The following is an 18,050-nucleotide window of genomic DNA, read 5'->3' as shown; positions in this document are numbered from 1 at the left end:
AGTTCCAATTTTCTTGACCACACAGATAAGCTACATAGCAGACTTCTGTGATGAGTATTTGCTGGACGTGTTGATTGATACTCTAGTTAAGTTCTGTGACTCGTAACCTTGCCATACCTTAGCTTCCACTGAATTGACGCCACTGATTCAGCCCATCACAACCAGGACAGACACGCTTCCAGGTTGCGTTGGAAATCCAGTTTCCGTGCATTTATTTTGATGCTTTTGTGCAGAAGTAGGCTATGGTTTGATCGTCTCATCACTTCAAACAACTCTTAATTACAATAGGAGTAAAATAAACCCTAATTAAACTCCCTTTGTTGCTGGATTCCTCCGAAGTTTTGACGGTTCTGCTCATTACCAAAGCGAGGCGGCGCGATCTGCGGGGAAACAGTCGGCAGGAAAACAAACTTCACAGAGGGAAATGAAAACAAGGACTTTCATTTCTTTGATTTTCCTTCTCTCGTCTCTTTTTATTTCTGTCCGCACATTGATTTGTTGATCTTTAAAGAAGCCGAGTGGTAAAATAGTCCATGATGACGAAGGCCACATGCTCCACATGCTCTCGTGGCGTCTCAGCGGGGATTATCACACAAACAACACACGGTCTTCCTTTGCATTGAAGGCCAAACTGTGAAGTTCACTATTATTCAAATCAAAGATGAGAATACTTTCATGTGTTTTTCTCCTCTAAAAAGAGGTATTGATGGACCAGAAAGGCAACAAACTCATAGTAAACTAATCACGATATGGCAAAGCACGCTTGCATTTCCATCGTACGACACACCGTTTGGTACTTTACTGCTTGAAATTGGTCAACGATGGCGATATGAGCCCTAATTAAGAGGACTGTGGAGCGGTTATTGCTTCTGTGTGGTGAAATGCATCGTCTGGCATCATAACTTCAACAGCTCCGAGCAAATATCATCATATCCAGCAGCGAGCTCCGGCCGTAAAACGTTACGACCAGCTCAGTAAATTTCCATGCCGGGTGACTCTTTTATGGTAAAATGTATTTGTGGGTGTGTTCCTGCACCTCCCGCCGTGGGATTGGGGAAAGGATCGTAATCCGACCGGTGGTGGACGCACGCGTCCTCACTTTTACTGGCCGTTACTGGCCAGCCCTGTGTAGAAGGAGAAGGCCGGCGTGAAGCAGGTGATGTCTTGAGATGTTTTATCAAAGCTTTTCATACTATTTAGAAATAAAGCCACACAAGGAGCATCACCACTTGTTGATGGAGAATTGTATCTGATTCCTATAGTTGTGTGTTAGTACCCACATCCAAAAATGTTTCCTAGGGGGGGCCAGATGGGGCCACTTAAATTCTTGGGGTGGACACCAAAACTAAAAGCCATCATTACAGGATTTTATTATACTGTTGTAGTATACAGGCTCAGAAATACTTAAAGAAACACCTACTGATATGCATTTGGCCCAAATGATTTGGGATGAAATGCATAACTGAGGAGGAAGATTTTTTTTTCATTATGCACTTCGAGAAAAAAGTCGAAATGTCGAGAAAAAAGTTGAAATGTCAAGATTAATGTTGAAGTACAATTTCGAGAAAAAAGTCGAAATGTTGAGAAAAAAGGCGAAATTTCTGTTTTATTCAGAAATTTCTTCTCGAAATTGTATTTCAACATTAATCTCGACATTTTGCCTTTTTTCTCGACATTTCAACTTTTTTTCGATGTGCACATTAAAAAAAAAAATCTTCCCCTCTCAGATATTTTTTCTCCTCCATGGCCCTAAGACCTAATACCGTAGACGATAGAATCGATGTGATCTGCAATGTTTTTTTTTTTTACTGAGGCAAGTGAGGTGGCCAGTGGGGTAGGCAGCAAATTTCTAGGGGGGCCATGGCATAACATACCTTTGATCATGTAGGAATCATCACTCACACATAAAAAAATAGTTTTATCTTTTATTTTTTTTTAACTCTTGGGGCCCCCTAGTGGTCACGGGGCCCTAAGCAGCTGCTTAGTTCGCTTATGCCCAGACCATAAATGCAGAGGTTCATTCAGGTGTGCATGTTCAGGTGTGCTCCAACACACCTCCCAAAGGTAAAGACGGTAACAATGGCCTCAGAAGAGCAGCTGTTGTTGCAGATCGATCTGAGAAGGGTTATAAAACCATTTCTGAACAATTTGGAGTTCAATCCTCAATAGTGAGAGCTTACATTTTCATGAGTAGAAAGCACTCAAAGCACTTGTCAATCAACAACCTGCCACTTTACCACACAGAGCTGCTCCTCCGAGTCTACAGACCCCCCCCCCAAGCACGCCGAAGTCCACTGCGGCACCATTAGATGAAGACCAAGAAAAAATACCCAGAGAAATGCAGGAATTAAGATATTGTAATGGCCTAGCTGGTCCAGACCTCGGGCCAGATGAAAAGCTGCGGCATGACCTTAGGAGAGCTGTGATTGTCCCAAACACACATCCTGACGCAGCATTGTGAAGACGAAAGGACCCACATTCCTCCACAACCATTTCAGAGACTTATAAAGCCACACTGAAGCTACTGAATAATGAAGGTACCAAGTATCGCCCACATTATTTTATTCATTCCTTTTGGCTTCAATTGTTGCTCAGTTTTATTTTGGCTGCACCAGACGAGGAGCAACACTCCTGTTTGCCTTCTAGACCAAGACAGCCCGGATTGTGTGGGAGACTGTTTTTATAGGGAGCTTTTATCACCTACTAGAGCCGCTGACCGCCTCCCGCCTCCCGCCCATGAAAGCACGTGTGTCCGCTGCAGTCTGGGGGAGGCCTTTAACTCAGTCGTGACATTTAACGGTGCTTTGGAGTGAGTGACGTAAATGACAGAATCTCATTCTCAAATCCAACCATAAACCTTGGAGATGAAGGTCTTGCATGCCGTGGAGCAGAGGAGAAGAACTAATAATGAGGGATTATCACAGTCACCACATTCAGATAATAATAAGTGACCAGCACCAGTGAAGCATATAACCTTACACTAACTTGCTGTTCCCCGTTAGTTATTTGTCCTCAGAGCTACGTTAACTGCGTCTATTCACGAAGACTTTGCATATGTTTGATGTTTAAAACCCTCGCAACGTTCAGGTCTCTGGCTGCAGCTTCAGACCGTCCTGGTGTGCGAGTACAGATGTTTCTGCAGCGCCGGGCCAAACATACCTGGCCCCGGTATAGGCCCAACCATTCATGGCATGACCTCCAGCCCATAATACTGATCACCAACCATAAAAATCAGCAGTAAGCTGAGCTTGACAGCTGTCACACTCTGTTCAAGCTATTACCGCTGCTGTTAACGCTGCTGTTAACCCCACTCTTAGCAGTTTATCATCCAGAGTCCCCTTGTGCACGTTCAGGCTGCAGTGGAAGCTTGTATGACTTGCATGTAGATTCTTCAGGCCTGGACATTTAGCAGAAGACACCAGCTATGACTCTTTATATCAAACCATTTAAAAGTTATGGCAGAAAGTAGGAACTATCAGATATCGACCAATCAGATGAAGGGGCGGGGCTAATTTGCAGCAATTATGTTCAAGGAGTCAAAACCGAGTCCGATGACACCACCCACGAGTCTTTATGTCAAACCATTCAAAAGGTATTGCAGAAAATAGGAACTATCAAATATAGACCAATCAGAAGAAGGGGCGGGGCTAATTCAGGCCAATGAAGGTCAAGTACTCAAAACCGAGTCCGATGACACCACCCACATGTCTTTATGTCAAACCATTCAAAAGTTATGGCAGAAAATAGGGACTATCAAATATGGACCAATCAGATGAAGGGTGGGGGGAGCTTTTTGGCATCTAGCGTTGCCCCGGTAACGCTTTTGACTGAGAAAAGTAGGATGGAGACGAACATTTTGATGTATAATACACCTGGGTACGCGTTACGGTTCGGGCCGTATTAGCGGCCGAAGTAATGGCATAAATTGCGCAAAAATTACACGATTAATTCAAAATGGCCGACTTCCTGTTCGGTTTCGGCCATGGCGCCAAGAGACTTTTCTTTAAGTTGCGACATGATACAGGTGTGTAGCGATTTTCGTGCATGTACGTCAAACCGTATTGTGGGGCTTGAGGCACAAAGTTTTCTAGGGGGGGCGCCCATTAATGCAAACCATTAAATATCAAATATTTCACCAGGCCTGGCTTGCGTGCAAAATTTGGTGACTTTTGGGGCACGTTTAGGGGGGCAAAAAGTCCCTCATTTCGTTGGAAAAATAAAAACGAGAAAAAAAAAACAAGAAATGTTTTTTTCCTAAAGATACAATAGGGCCTTCGCACTGTAAGTGCTCGGGCCCTAATAATAATCATAATCATAATCATATAAAAGAAAAATAATCAGTTTTTCCAGTGACTCCTCTTGTATTTTAATGGCCACCCCTACTAAAATAAGAAAATAAATAAATAAATAAATAATTACATGTATAAGGAACTCCTCTTGATCATTTATCGTAGCGGGCTTATGTCAAATCTGTAAAAAATTCTTGCGTTAGCGCCAGAAGGGCCTTCTCTTTACTGTGTTCCGTTCACGCGGCCCTCACTTCTCTAAATGGCTTTTGTGTGACACCTCACTTGTACCAACGGGAGCTTATATCTCTTCTTATAAAGCGTTCCCCCTCTCGTCAGTGTTTATATGCGTCATTAGTAATTGTTCCTAATCATTACTCATGCATGTATCAGCCAGTCGGATTCAAAGAAGAATGTCATTTGTGTAATTGATTGCACATTCCCCCATATGTCTTCTTTTAGGCTTAAATGAGCGGTGGCGTGAAGGATAGCGCAGAGGCATTAATCACAGCAGCTCCAGAACAGGCCTGGAGCAGGAGAGCGATGGAGGCCGGGGTCTACCACACCAGACCAGACCCCCGCTGCACCGGGCACAGATCCTCGAGACAATCCAGCACTTAGCAGCAGGACTCGGGATGCAGGGAGTTCACACAATGTCCAAATACACCCTAAAGAATGTTTCTTTTTTTTACAAAAATTGCCTTTTGCACTACCATCTTAGTACTAGTAAATGTTGTATTTATTTATGTGAACTTTTTAGGAAATGTCTTGTCTATCTGTTGTGCCTGCGCACTTTATATGTTTCACCGAGGGAAGTGGGAAACGTCCTCTCGATTCCTTGTATGTCTTGACATGTGAAGAATTGACAATAAAGCTACTTTGACTTTTGACTTTGACTTTGTTAAGGCTCACGTGGAAGCAGCTGCAATAGAGTCGGGGGAACATCTGCACGGATGGAGGATGGGTCACAAAGTCAGGCAAGTTTATTTGTACAGCACAATTCAACACAAGGTAATTCAAAGTGCTTTACATCAACATTAAAAGTGGCAAGACACAATTAAACAGTAAATAACAAATAAAATGAAATAAAATGATAAGAAAAGCACAAGTTGTTAAAAAGTAAGGGCAGTAGAGCAGCAGGTACACATCTCATTCTTACAATGGCAAGAATTATGTTTCTATACGGTCAAAACGTACAAAGACCGGGTCAAATACAGTATTAAAAAAGTAATCAGTTACAATTTGTGCGGTGAATTAAACCAATTTGACAATTCTACATCAGAATACCTGCATTCAGGTCTTATTTCACACAACTGAGGAGAATTACGTTTCTATACGGTCAAAATGTACAAAGTCCGGGTCAAATACAGTATTACAAAAGTAATCTGTGCCGATTCGTGCGGTGAATCAAACCAATTTGACAATTCTACGTCACAATGCCTGCATTCAGGGATTATCCATAACTTCGCATGGTTTTCAAAAATCATAAGTATTTAATTTAAAAATACGCTTAAATAACAAATAAAATGAAGAAAAATGATAAGTAAAGAGGTAAAAAAATAAGAAGCACAAGTTGTTAAAAAGTAAGGGCAGTAGAGTACAGCAGGTACATCTCATTCTTACAATGGCAAGAATTACGTTTCTATACAGTCAAAACGTACAAAGACCGGGTCAAATACTGTATTACAAAAGCAATCTGTAACAATTTGTGCAGTGAATCAGACCAATTTGACAATTCTACGTCACAATACCTGTTTCCAGGTCTTATTTCACACAACTGAGGAGAATTATGTTTCTATACGGTCAAACGTACAAAGACCAGGACAAATACAGTAGTAATCTGTGCTGATTCGTGCGGTGAATCAAATCAATTTGACAATTCTACGTCACAATGCCTGCATTCAAGGCTTATCCATAACTTTGCACGGTTTTAGAAAATCACAAGTATTTAATTTAAGAGTACGCTTAAATAACAAATAGAGATGGTGGAGGAAGTAAGAGTAAAGATGCTGATGTTGCTGGTGGACCAGACATTGTCTGGTTGAATGAAGAGGGGGAAGAGATGTGAAAGGTGACGCCAGCACCGGTGCCGGCGGTAGTTGGAGGTCTCGGAGCTGTGACCTCTGAGCTGGGGGAAGATCCAGCAGGAACAGCATCCCTGTTTGCTCTTCCCGGGACTCAAACATGTGGCGCGGAACCTAAACATACAAAACCAGAGTAACTGAACAAATGCATTGAGTCCAGTCCCCTCTGGAGCAGCTAACCTGAGATGAGCCTTGTACAAGCAGTTCTGGCTAATCCATCATCTTCTTCATGGAACTGGGGAGAACATGGAATAAATGGGTTATCAAAACATTCGGTAGGATTGGACTGTTATTAAAATCTGATTTAAAAACCCAGCACTCATGATAAGCACTATTATTTAGCCTTCAGTGTCGTGCATGAACGAGTTCAAATGAACGTTGAACTGAACGCAACATATTTGCAAATAAAGAACTTGAACGTGAACTTGTTCATTCTGCAGATACAAACTGGAATTTGAACTGTTCAGAGTTTCAGCTTCACTGTTTAGGTCCAATTATTATGGAATAATCCTCCTCATTTCACCAGCGGGCGGCACACACATTTAAAATACACGACGAGACGACTTCACACTACATTACCCACAATGCAGTGCACACACTAGCATAACAACGGGCACCCGCTCCATGGTAACGGTGGCCCGAGCCCGGTGCATCTTTACATGACCAGTGAAGAGAGAGATGATGCAGACGCAGATGATGATCCTTATCATAATCTGCAGGAATTTTACGCATCGTCTCGTAAGAGTCCGACGGTAAAAATCTAACCTTTCTGTGCAAATTATGTCCACCTGCGCTGAAAAAACAAGTCTGAGCGTCTGCCTCGTCAACTTCACATTTGAAACGTCATGTGGAGTTAAAGCATCAGTCCAGTGGGAGAAAATATCTGCGAGTCCTTAACAATCAAACAAAGTCATCAGGAAAGACCAAGAAGACCCAACAACCCCAAACGACCCCAGTCACTGCTGCACCTTCAGGGGGAGGATTTACCTGCAACAGGTAGACACACTGATAATGGACTACATTGTTGGAGATTTACAGACTCTGAGGAAAGTTGAAAAGCCACTAAGACAATACATGATTGTATAGTGAACAGTTTTAGGATAGGGGGGCGTTTCATTCGTACTTCTCACCTAAAAATATTGAAATTAACTGAATTTGAACTAGTTCAAAATGAAAATGTTGAACTATGAACGTGAACTGTTATTTTTTAAACTATGTGAACTGAACTTTGAACTAGTTCATGAGAAGTATGAACTTGCACAACGCTGTCAGCCTTATACTCACAAACATTTTCTTGCATTAGTTTGGTGCTCCAGACTTATCTTCATGCTGATGCCTCTCTGCCTTCCTTTGTGTGAATTCATTTTGGCTATATTTCCAGGTTATTGGTCTCACACGTGTCGACTGCAGTCCATTAACAGTTTTGAATTCAATGTTGCGCTGCTACTGGCGCGCGGGAGCCGAGGCTGGAGGAGTGCCCCGTTTTGTCTGCTTTATGAACTCAATGGTGAAGACGTATCAACCACTTCTAGGTGACCCAGCCCCGGCAGCATTCTAGAAACGCAGGAGGGTTTCTGTCTCAGCATTGCTGCAGGAGGTCTCATCAAATGAAATACGGCCTCCGGCATCGTCCTTTATGAGAGGATTTTATTCGTCTGTTCAAGCAGCATTTAATAATAGTAAAAAACCCACAAAACCAACAAACAAAGACCTTTTACCTGGACGCTGTAACAAGCTGGTTTCTGATTTGAAGTGCTGTCTTTTGCCTGTTTGGAGGAAGTACTGGCTGGTCTTTTGCATTACCCAGGATGCCACACTCCATTGTGCACTGATAAGTTGTGTAATGGAGCATTCAGGACAGCAGAGTCCACTTCTAAGTTGAAATCTATTATGAGAACATGCTGCATGTAGTGGACCAGGAGGTTTGGAGGCGCACGGAGACGCTGGTGACACGTCTTGTATCATGTCACTTCTCACCGAGGTGAGCCGGAACAAAATGAGGACGAGCTCTGTGAGTTCATGTGGAGTAACGTTGCTAAACTCAACCAATCCCCTGAACAACAGACTAGGGTTGCCAACCGTCCCTTGAAAAACGGAATCATCTTGTATTTATAAACTAAAGTAGCGTCCCGTATTGAGCTGAAAAGGGACGCACTTTGTCCAGTATTATTGTGAGAGTCAAAAAATAGTCATAAAATGCCAATGGAAAATGGCATTGAGCTGTTATTTTTTCCTGTTTTACTACAACTGTAGCTACAGTCATGGCCTTTGAGGCACAAATATGTTTACAAGTTTTCTACAGACTTTCTGTTTGCACTTTTGTTATTGCACAAAAAATTACAGGATGGATGTTCTGCTTTCTTTCTATTGTTTTATATTCATTTATGCAATTTTAAGTTAAGCAGGACAGGTTTCTGTTTAAGAAAGATACTTCTTTTATTCAGTTTAATTTGTTATTTTGTATTAAAGTGAATTGCTGGATAATAATTTGTTTTCCATGTGTTCATGGCATTCAAAAATATGCATCTAATTCAATTCGGGTTCGAGTCAAATAGTTAAAAAATCGTTTCACTGAAAAAAAGGGGCTAAAAATATTCATCCTGCCAGGAAGGGTGAAGGCTGCTGATGAGGTGTCCCTTATAAGTTGGCAACCCTACCCTTAGACCGACACCCACTGCATTAACTGAAATCTTGATCTTATTTTCCCTAATGAAACAGGAACCAGTTGGGGCTCCGAGTCCTGCCCCTCCTGGCTCCGGCGGGTCTTCCCACCCTTACCGTAGCATATTCTACGGCCAGTACTCGAGTTGTAAAAGAAAATCAGGGGGGATGGTGGATTTTATCATATGGGGACAGATAATTTGTGCTGATTACAAATAATATAATATATTACAAATAATAGCAGTGACCAAAACAGCTGCAGAAATACTGCAGGAATGACATAGCAGCAGTTAAATGCAGCCTTCTGTAAGCTTTAAATATCCACTGGGCTTACATCAAATACATCAAAACACAACAATAAAAAACAGTTTTCTGAACTTATCAATATGACTCTGTCCTTCACAGGATAAGTAAAATGGATCACTGCAAAAACTCTAAATAAGAAAATGTGTCTTATTTCTAGTTAAAATGTCTCATTTTAGTAAAAAAAATCTCTCACTCACTCACTCACTCATCTTCTCCCGCTTTATCCGTTACCGGGTCGCGGGGGCAGCAGCCTCAGCAGGGATGCCCAGACTTCCTTCACCCCAGACACTTCCTCCAGCTCTTCCGGGGGGAGTCCGAGGCGTTCCCAGGCCAGCTGAGAGACATAGTCTCTCCAGCGTGTCCTGGGTCTTCCCCGGGGTCTCCTCCCGGTGGGACATGCCTGGAACACCTCCCTAGGGAGGCGTCCAGGAGGATCCGGTACAGATGCCCAAGCCACCTCAGCTGACTCCTCTCAATGTGGAGGAGTAGCGGCTCGACTCCGAGCTCCTCCCGGGTGACCGAACTCCTCACCTTATCTCTAAGGGAGCGTCCAGCCACCCTGCGGAGGAAACTCATCTCGGCCGCTTGTATCCGCGATTCAGCAGCGTTTTTAAAAAAAATCTCATTACACTTAAAACAAGACTCATCACTGGAAAAAACTAGATTTTTTTTGCTTGTAATGAGAAGATAAATCTTGTCCCACTGGCAGATTTTTCTACTTATTTCAAGTGAAAATTTACTTAAAACAGGTGAAAATTGTCAAATAAGTTATTTTTCTGGTGATGACTCTAAATGTTGAAATAGCAGTAAAACCACATTCATTGATGAAATGACATAAGGGATGGAAAGGGGGGATGGCAGTTTTACAGGGAGGATGATTTTGACCGTTTTTATTTCAGGGGGTGCCATCCCCCCTCATCCCCCCTCAACTCCAGTACTGGCTACGGCTTTCTCTGATTTAACATACGCTGTGAACCTGCATTGAAATCGTCCTTGATTACAGATGGTTTGGGGACGACATTATGGTGATGATGACAAAATCCTGACTATACAAGCTGTGTCAACACGTGCCTGAACGTGTCATTAATTCTGTTTGGAGGCAGACGGCTCATTCTGGGATGGAGAGCAGGTGTATCTTTGGCTCCAGGCCCCCTGCGAGCCACTTTATTTTCAGAGAATGGTTGTTTAATTTAAACCTGGCTGCAGAATCCATTAAAGATATGAGGACACATAGTTTTTTAATGTTTTTTTATACTAAATCAGCAGTCCCCGTCTTTGAGGATAAGGACTAAGTCCTCCTGCCGCTGCACGATTCACTGCAGACTTCAGTTGCACTTTGAATCCACTGTGAGTAGTGATACAGTTTTAAAGAGGAAGTGGCAATTAGAGGGGGGGAAGTGGGTTACTTCTGACACCAGGGACGTGCAGCAGAGAGCACTATATGCTTGTCATGTCATCTCTCGCTAAGCTGCAGTCACTCAGGGGCGGCCCCCAGTGTCGGTCGCGTCATCCTGCCTGGGCCCAGCTCGCGCTAAAAGCCCGTCCGGTCTCCTCCCCGCTCTCCACTACCTTTCATTGTGAGAGCCTCCACTGCGCTGAAATGCATGTTTTCTGCTGCCCAGTGGCTTCGTACATACGAAGAGATTAGAGCCTCGCTCAGTGTTTACATGTCACGCCAAGAGCCATCTGAGCAACAAGCAACACTCTGAAACTGGTTGCTGTTTGTGTTTGATCCATCTCTGTGTTCAGAGCCAGGCATTTGTGTGATGACGGGTTATTTCAGGGCACACAGTGGGAACCCTTTTCATTTTTAATGGCACCTTAATAATTACCCATGTGTGTGGTTTGCTGCTTTTTCATTCCCCATGTGAGAGAAGGTTTTTTTTTAAAGTTTTTTTTTTAAATATGTAGTTGCAAACTCTGAACACATTAAAGGATTCATTTTTGATGCCTTTTCTTGCTCTTGCCTCCTTGATTCAATCTACGATTCTTCCCAACCTCGCTGTCTGGGTGCACGGGTGCATCTAGGAGTTATGGAGCCTGCAGTTTCTACACGGAACGATCCCTGAAGGCATCTCTTCATTCCTCTGAGCAGCATGTGAATGTAGAATGACTCATACAAATGTCATCATTATTATTTATTGAAGATTCATTTTCCAGTCAAAAGCATGGGAATAGCAGTGTTTTCATCCAGTTAATCTTCCTGGAGGTTCCTTCTTTCAAGTTCTCCCCACATCCTTGGGAGGGCTCTCCTCCAGCTTCTTGCACTTTTATTCTCAGACAGGAAAACTGCAACGGCACATCTGGAGGATCTGGGTAAGACAACAGAGTATGTGCAACATGTACGTCTCTGTTTGAGTCTGTCTCTTTGGCGGAGGGGTTCATCTATGTTCCATGACATGTAAAACCCAGTAAAGTGGTGTGTTCTGCTGGGATCGTTGAGGGTGGTGGAGTACAAGCAACCGCCGCGAGCCCAGCTCCAAGCACAACTGGTGACAGCGGCGTAACATCGTGGTGGTAGGCCTCGGTGCGAACATTTGTTTGTGCCCCCACCCCTGCCCTAAACAAACACGCACACTGCATGCATGGGTAGTTGTTGTCGCTCTTTTTTCTTCTGGGCAAAAAGATTCTTATAAACCGACATGCCACCATGGATTATATTTGAGACTGCAATGAACGTTCTTGAGCTGCTGCTGAAGCTCATTGGCCGTTCTCAGCATTGTTGCTAAGCAACCAACGTTATTGACACAGGAAGTGAAGAAGCGGGGAGACTGTTTAGCCAATCAGAATGCAGAACACAATGCACTGTGCAAATCCGTGAAGCAGCGAGACGTGAAAGGTGAACGACGTTATGGCGAGGGATTACTGTAGTGCATCAAATTGCCATTGTGTCTGTGTGTCTCCTTTTTCTGTTCTTCATTCTCTCTGTCTGTTCTCTCTTTTCCTGCCCTCCAGCTGGCCTCCTGCAGGAGGGTCCCCTCCCACCTTATGATCCAAGTCCTGGTCCAGGTTTCTTCCCTTCTAAAGGGGAGTTTTTCTTGCCACTGTTTGGCTTGAGGGTTTTCTCCCAGTAGGGGAGTTTTTACCTGCCATTATTTGTTATGTTTATGTAATAATTGCTCGGGGTTCATGTTCTGGGACTCTGGAAAGTGCCTAGAGACAACTTCTGTTGTAATAGATGCTATATAAATAAAATTGAATTGAATTGAATTGCTATTGTCGCCATGTAGGCTAATGTTGTGACCGTCTTCTCATGGCCTCCCCGACGGTCGTCAGTAGGGAGCTGGCGAGCTCTCCTCAGGCAGGATGCTGCTTTTTCCCTGGTTGCACTAAAAAACGTATCTAATTTTGTCATCTTTGCTTTAACATCATCCTGGCCAGCGTTGTGCATGAACGAGTTCAAATGAACGCGTTCATTGAACACATTAATTTCTGTGAGAACGTTGAACTGAACGCAACATATTTGCAAATAAAGAACTTGAACGTGAACTTGTTCATTCTGCAGATCATGAACTGGAATTTGAACTGTTCAGATTATGTGAGTTTCAGCTTCACTGTTTAGGTCCAATTATTACAGGACACATTTCACCAGCGGGCAGCGCACATTTAAAATACTGGACGAGACGACGACTTCACACTACATTACCCACAATGCAGTGCACACTAGCATAACAACGGGCACCATCTCCATGGCAACGGTGGCCCGAACCCGGTGCATCTTTACATGACCAGTGAAGAGAGAGACGTTGCAGACGCAGCGTCAGCGAGACGTCAGATGATGATCCAGTCATCATTATCTGTGGGAATTTTACACATCGTCTCCCAAAGAGTCCGATGGTAAAAATCTAACCTTTCTGTGCAAATAATAAAAAAACACAAAAGCAAGTCCTAGCGTCCGCCTCGTCAACTTCAAATTTGAAACGTCATGTGGAGTTAAAGCATCTGTCCAGTGTGAGAAAATATCTGCAAGTCCTTGACAATCAATCAAAGTGATCAGGAAAGACCAAGAAGACCCTTCAGCCCCAAACGACCCCAGTCACTGCTGCTCCTTCAGGGGGAGGATTTACCTGCAACAGGTAGACAAACTGATAATGGACTACATTGTTGGAGAATTACAGCCTCTGAGTAAAGTTGAAAAGCCACTAGGACAAAACATGATTGTAAACAGTGAACAGTTTTAGGATAGGGGGGTGTTTCATTTGTACTTCTCACCTAAAAAAATTGAAATGAACTGAATTTGAACTAGTTCAAAGTGAAAATGGTGAGCTATGAACATGAACTGTTCATTTTTAAGCTATTTGAATTGAACTTTGAACTAGTTCATGAGAAGTATGAACTTGCACAACACTCTTCATCATGACCTCAAGACTATAAACTGACAGCATTCTCACTGCAATGAAATATGAGTATCATCCAGGAATCCTGCAGCACACACAGGACTTTCAGGATTGTTGCAGAATGAGATGAAGTTGAGAAATCGCTGTTTCAACAAAGTATTGAGGCACAACTGATACAGTAGGAATGATGAAAATGATGAAATGATGAAACTATGCCTCCCCTCACAGTATTGCTGCTGTTCCCCAGCAGGTATAGAGTTATACTTTCTACCTACAGTATGTGTGGGATCCATCAGCGTCAACAACAAAAGCAGCTATCTGCTGTTATCAGCGCTTGGTTCAAAGGCCTACATCGTTCTTGGTACGGCATGAGGGAACATTAGCGCCCGTGGAATGGATAGCTGGAACATCTGGAGAGGAGACGTTAATGGTGAGCGGTATATTGCACATATACTCCCATCAGCGTTTTCTGTCTTTTTTTGTTCGTTTTCCAGGGAAGGTCTTGAATCTTTCAGCAAGACAATGTTCAATCACACGCTGCTCCATTACAGAAGCAGCGCTTTCTTTCATGGTGAGATGAAAACAACCCTGGCCCCTCATGTGGGACCAGAGTGGGACAACGTTTGTCTCCCAGAACTGTTTCAGCTGGCCTCCTCCCACCGCTGCCATCAAACTCCCTTAACCCTGGTGATGTCTTTGGGTCAAAATGACCCAATTCTTCTATCCTTCTTTCCTCCTGCCATGCTCTCTCTCTTTCCCTCTTCCTTTCCTCCTTTACTCCTTTTTCTTCCTACCTCCCTTTCGTCATTCGTTCCTTTATTACCTTCTTTGCTTTTTCCTTATTTTCTCCATTCCTTCCTTCTTCCCTCCCTTCTTTCTTTCCTTTTCTCCATTCCTTCCTCCCTCCCTTTTCTCCCTTCTTTCCTTCTTTTCTCCCTTCTTTCCTCCATTCCATCTTTTCTCCCTTCCTTACTCCCTTTCCCACTTCCTTCCTTCTTTTCTCCTTTCTTCCTTACTTCCTTCTTTCCTTCCTTCCATCTTTTCTCCCTTCCTTACTCCCTTTCCTACTTCCTTCCTTCTTTTCTCCTTTCTCCCTTCCTTACTCCCTTTCCTACTTCCTTCCTTCTTTTCTCCTTTCTTCCTTCTTTCCTTCCTTCCATCTTTTCTCCCTTCCTTACTCCCTTTCCTACTTCCTTCCTTCTTTTCTCCTTTCTCCCTTCCTTACTCCCTTTCCTACTTCCTTCCTTCTTTTCTCCTTTCTTCCTTCTTTCCTTCCATCCATCTTTTCTCCCTTCCTTACTCCCTTTCCTACTTCCTTCCTTCTTTTCACCTTTCTCCCTTCCTTACTCCCTTTCCTACTTCCTTCCTTCTTTTCTCCTTTCTCCCTTCCTTACTCCCTTTCCTACTTCCTTCCTTCTTTTCTCCTTTCTTCCTTTCTTCCTTCTTTCCTTCCTTCCATCTTTTCTCCCTTCCCTACTTCCTTCCTTCTTTTCTCCTTTCTTCCTTACTTCCTTCTTTCCTCCCTTCCATCTTTTCTCCCTTCCTTACTCCCTTTCCTACTTCCTTCCTTCTTTTCTCCTTTCTCCCTTCCTTACTCCCTTTCCTACTTCCTTCCTTCTTTTCTCCTTTCTTCCTTTCTTCCTTCTTTCCTTCCTTCCATCTTTTCTCCTTTCCTTACTCCCTTTCCTACTTCCTTCCTTCTTTTCTTCCTTACTTCCTTCCTTCCTTCCTTCCATCTTTTCTCCCTTCACTCTCCCTTGACCCAAACACAGCACAAGGGTTAAACTATACCTTTCCTCAGTTTCAACAGTTAATGTTTTTAATGTTCTACAGTGAATAAAGCTGAACACTGAATGAGACTGGTTTTATTTGGATTTTACACAACACTCCCACTTGATAATTGTTGCTCAGTCCTAAATACAGATAATTCTGTTCTCGGCTCATGACAGCGAGTTTCGCGGCTGCATCTCCCTCAGTTTGACGTCTCTGCTCCTGGATTCACTGTCAGAGAGAGAAAACAGGTCAATATTCCACACCAATTACACGTCACATCCCCTGACCCCCGTATGCCTTCAATCCTTCGCCCTGCCGCTTTTCTGTCCCTCTGAACTTCTTTGTTTTGCCTCGTCACGCCGTGCACGTTGCTGGAACATAACCAGTCAGGCTATTACTACAGTTTTCCTCACAGTCGCTTCTTTTTCAACTCAAAACAACATTAGCTGATATTGATTTTTAATTGTCAAGCCTCCAATTATCAACTGTAACTGGCAAATTCACATTATTTAAACATTGTTTTTCTCCTTTATATGCTTAATCATACCATGCTGTTTCTCATTTGCTGCTTTTCTTCACTCCTGCTCCCAGTTTGCCCACGGGCATCTTAAAACTTGAATGCATTTCAGCATTTTGTGAAAGTACCAGCGCAGCGGAGAACAGATGGGCTCTGCTGTTTGCTGCTCATTATATCCAAATGAAATAAGTTTCTGAGAACTATTCCAAACTGTAATTACATTTAGACTAATTCCGCTACTATTTTTTTGTTTTTATTGATAATATGATGTAAAATAAAGAAGCAGACAGTTGGGAAGAGTTAAATATTAGAAACCAGTAGAACAAAAAGGGTGAAAGTAAACTGTAACTCCAGATAATACTTAAAACATGATTATGTTTAGCTACACCACAGAGACACAATCCTTATTCTATTCATTCTGAGCTGACCTTTACTGTGTATTCCTGTAAAACCTGTACTGTCTTGGGAAGTGGGGAGTACATTTGTTGTAAGACATTGACATTATTTAAAACAGTGACATTATTTGTGGAGGCAGAGACAGCTGCATCCTCCCAGGCCCTTCAAAAGCCATATAGCTACACAAATCGTATTGATTTTCTGCCCGAGTTTGCTGACAAAGTTCCATTAAAATAAAGTGTGACCAGGGCCATTACGAGGATTTTGTAAATAATAATGCCACACCACCGCGTCTTTCCCCAAACCCCCCCCAACGTGCTCCTGGGACGGCGTCAGACCCCGAGACCACCTGTGCTGAAAGAAGGTTTTTAAGCCGCAGGGCTTCCCGTCTGCCTGCAGAACAGATCAGATCGCGCAGGCGGGAAATCAACTCACCTCTGCGATTTATGTCTACAACGTCTTAACCAAAGTTAATTACGTTCCTGTGATAAACAGTAACCCTGGATTCACACTGAAAGCGTCAAAAATCGCCTGTGGATGCTCAGGACGCCTTCATCACGCTGCTTGCCAAAGTCTGTCGATGCTTGTCGATGCCTGCAGTGGGCGGGGCTTTCAAGCTGTGTTTTGACATTAATAAGCACGTTTCTTTTTATTATTTTGCGTTGGATCGATGTAGCAAATAAAATCGTTGGGACCATCCAGCTCCTCAACCATCAGTCACCTGTTTCACATGAGCAGTTTAGGTAAAAACGGCAGTCAAATCAGCAGAAATGTCAGTTTGCAGGATGAAATATATTAATTCCTGATAAAGTAAGTTTGTTAGTGTACAGCTCTGGTCATGTTTGCATGTGAATGAGTGTACGCTTGTGTGAACATGAAAGTACAATCAGCATTGAGGGTTCTCGCTTCGGGAATCCCGGGCTGTGATTGGACGCTGCCTCGGCGTCGCTGCTGCTCATTTGCATAAAGTTGAGATTTCTCAACTTCAAATTGACGATCTCTAACGCGCAGCTCCCGACGCCTCCGACGCCTCCGACGCCTCTCGCAGCCCGGTTTCATAGAAAATGAATGGCAACCGGACGCCTCTGATGCCTGTAGCGCTTTCAGTGTGAATCCAGGGTACGCCTCAACACTTTTATTACATGTTTTTGTCCAAATTAAATATTAACCAACAATACTTTGAAAATGAATATATGTTAAATGTTTTAGATGTGTTTTTTTGTTTGTTTTGCTCTTTTGGAGTTTTCTGTTTGGTTTTGGGTAAAACAGTATTCTGGACCACAGGAAAAAAAAGGAAAACCCAACAGATGCAGAAGAAAGGTTCAGACCCACTTGTACCGGCTCCTTTATGCCATTTCAGATCACATGCACATCTTATGGTCGAGTTTTCTCCACAATGAGCCACCAGATGAAATTCTGGAATGCTTAGTTGTGATCTTGTTAACGTCTGGTTAATAGCTGCAGATGGAAGTGCTCAGTTAACGTCTGCCTGAGCATCGAACAGCTGCCGCAGCACATTAGCAACCTAGAGCTACACCATTCAAACTAATTTGAACATTATCTATTTAAAAGTTGATCATTCTCACATAGCCACATCACATCCTCATACGTATTTACCCCACATATTTGGGGCATGCTTGCTGTAATCCCACAGAAATCACGAGGCAGATGTTGTCGTCTTACCACTGAC

The sequence above is a fragment of the Cololabis saira genome, chromosome 16 (assembly GCF_033807715.1).
Source record: "Cololabis saira isolate AMF1-May2022 chromosome 16, fColSai1.1, whole genome shotgun sequence".
Taxonomy (NCBI): Eukaryota; Metazoa; Chordata; class Actinopteri; order Beloniformes; family Belonidae; genus Cololabis; species Cololabis saira.
Note: the sequence above shows the minus strand (reverse complement) of the source record.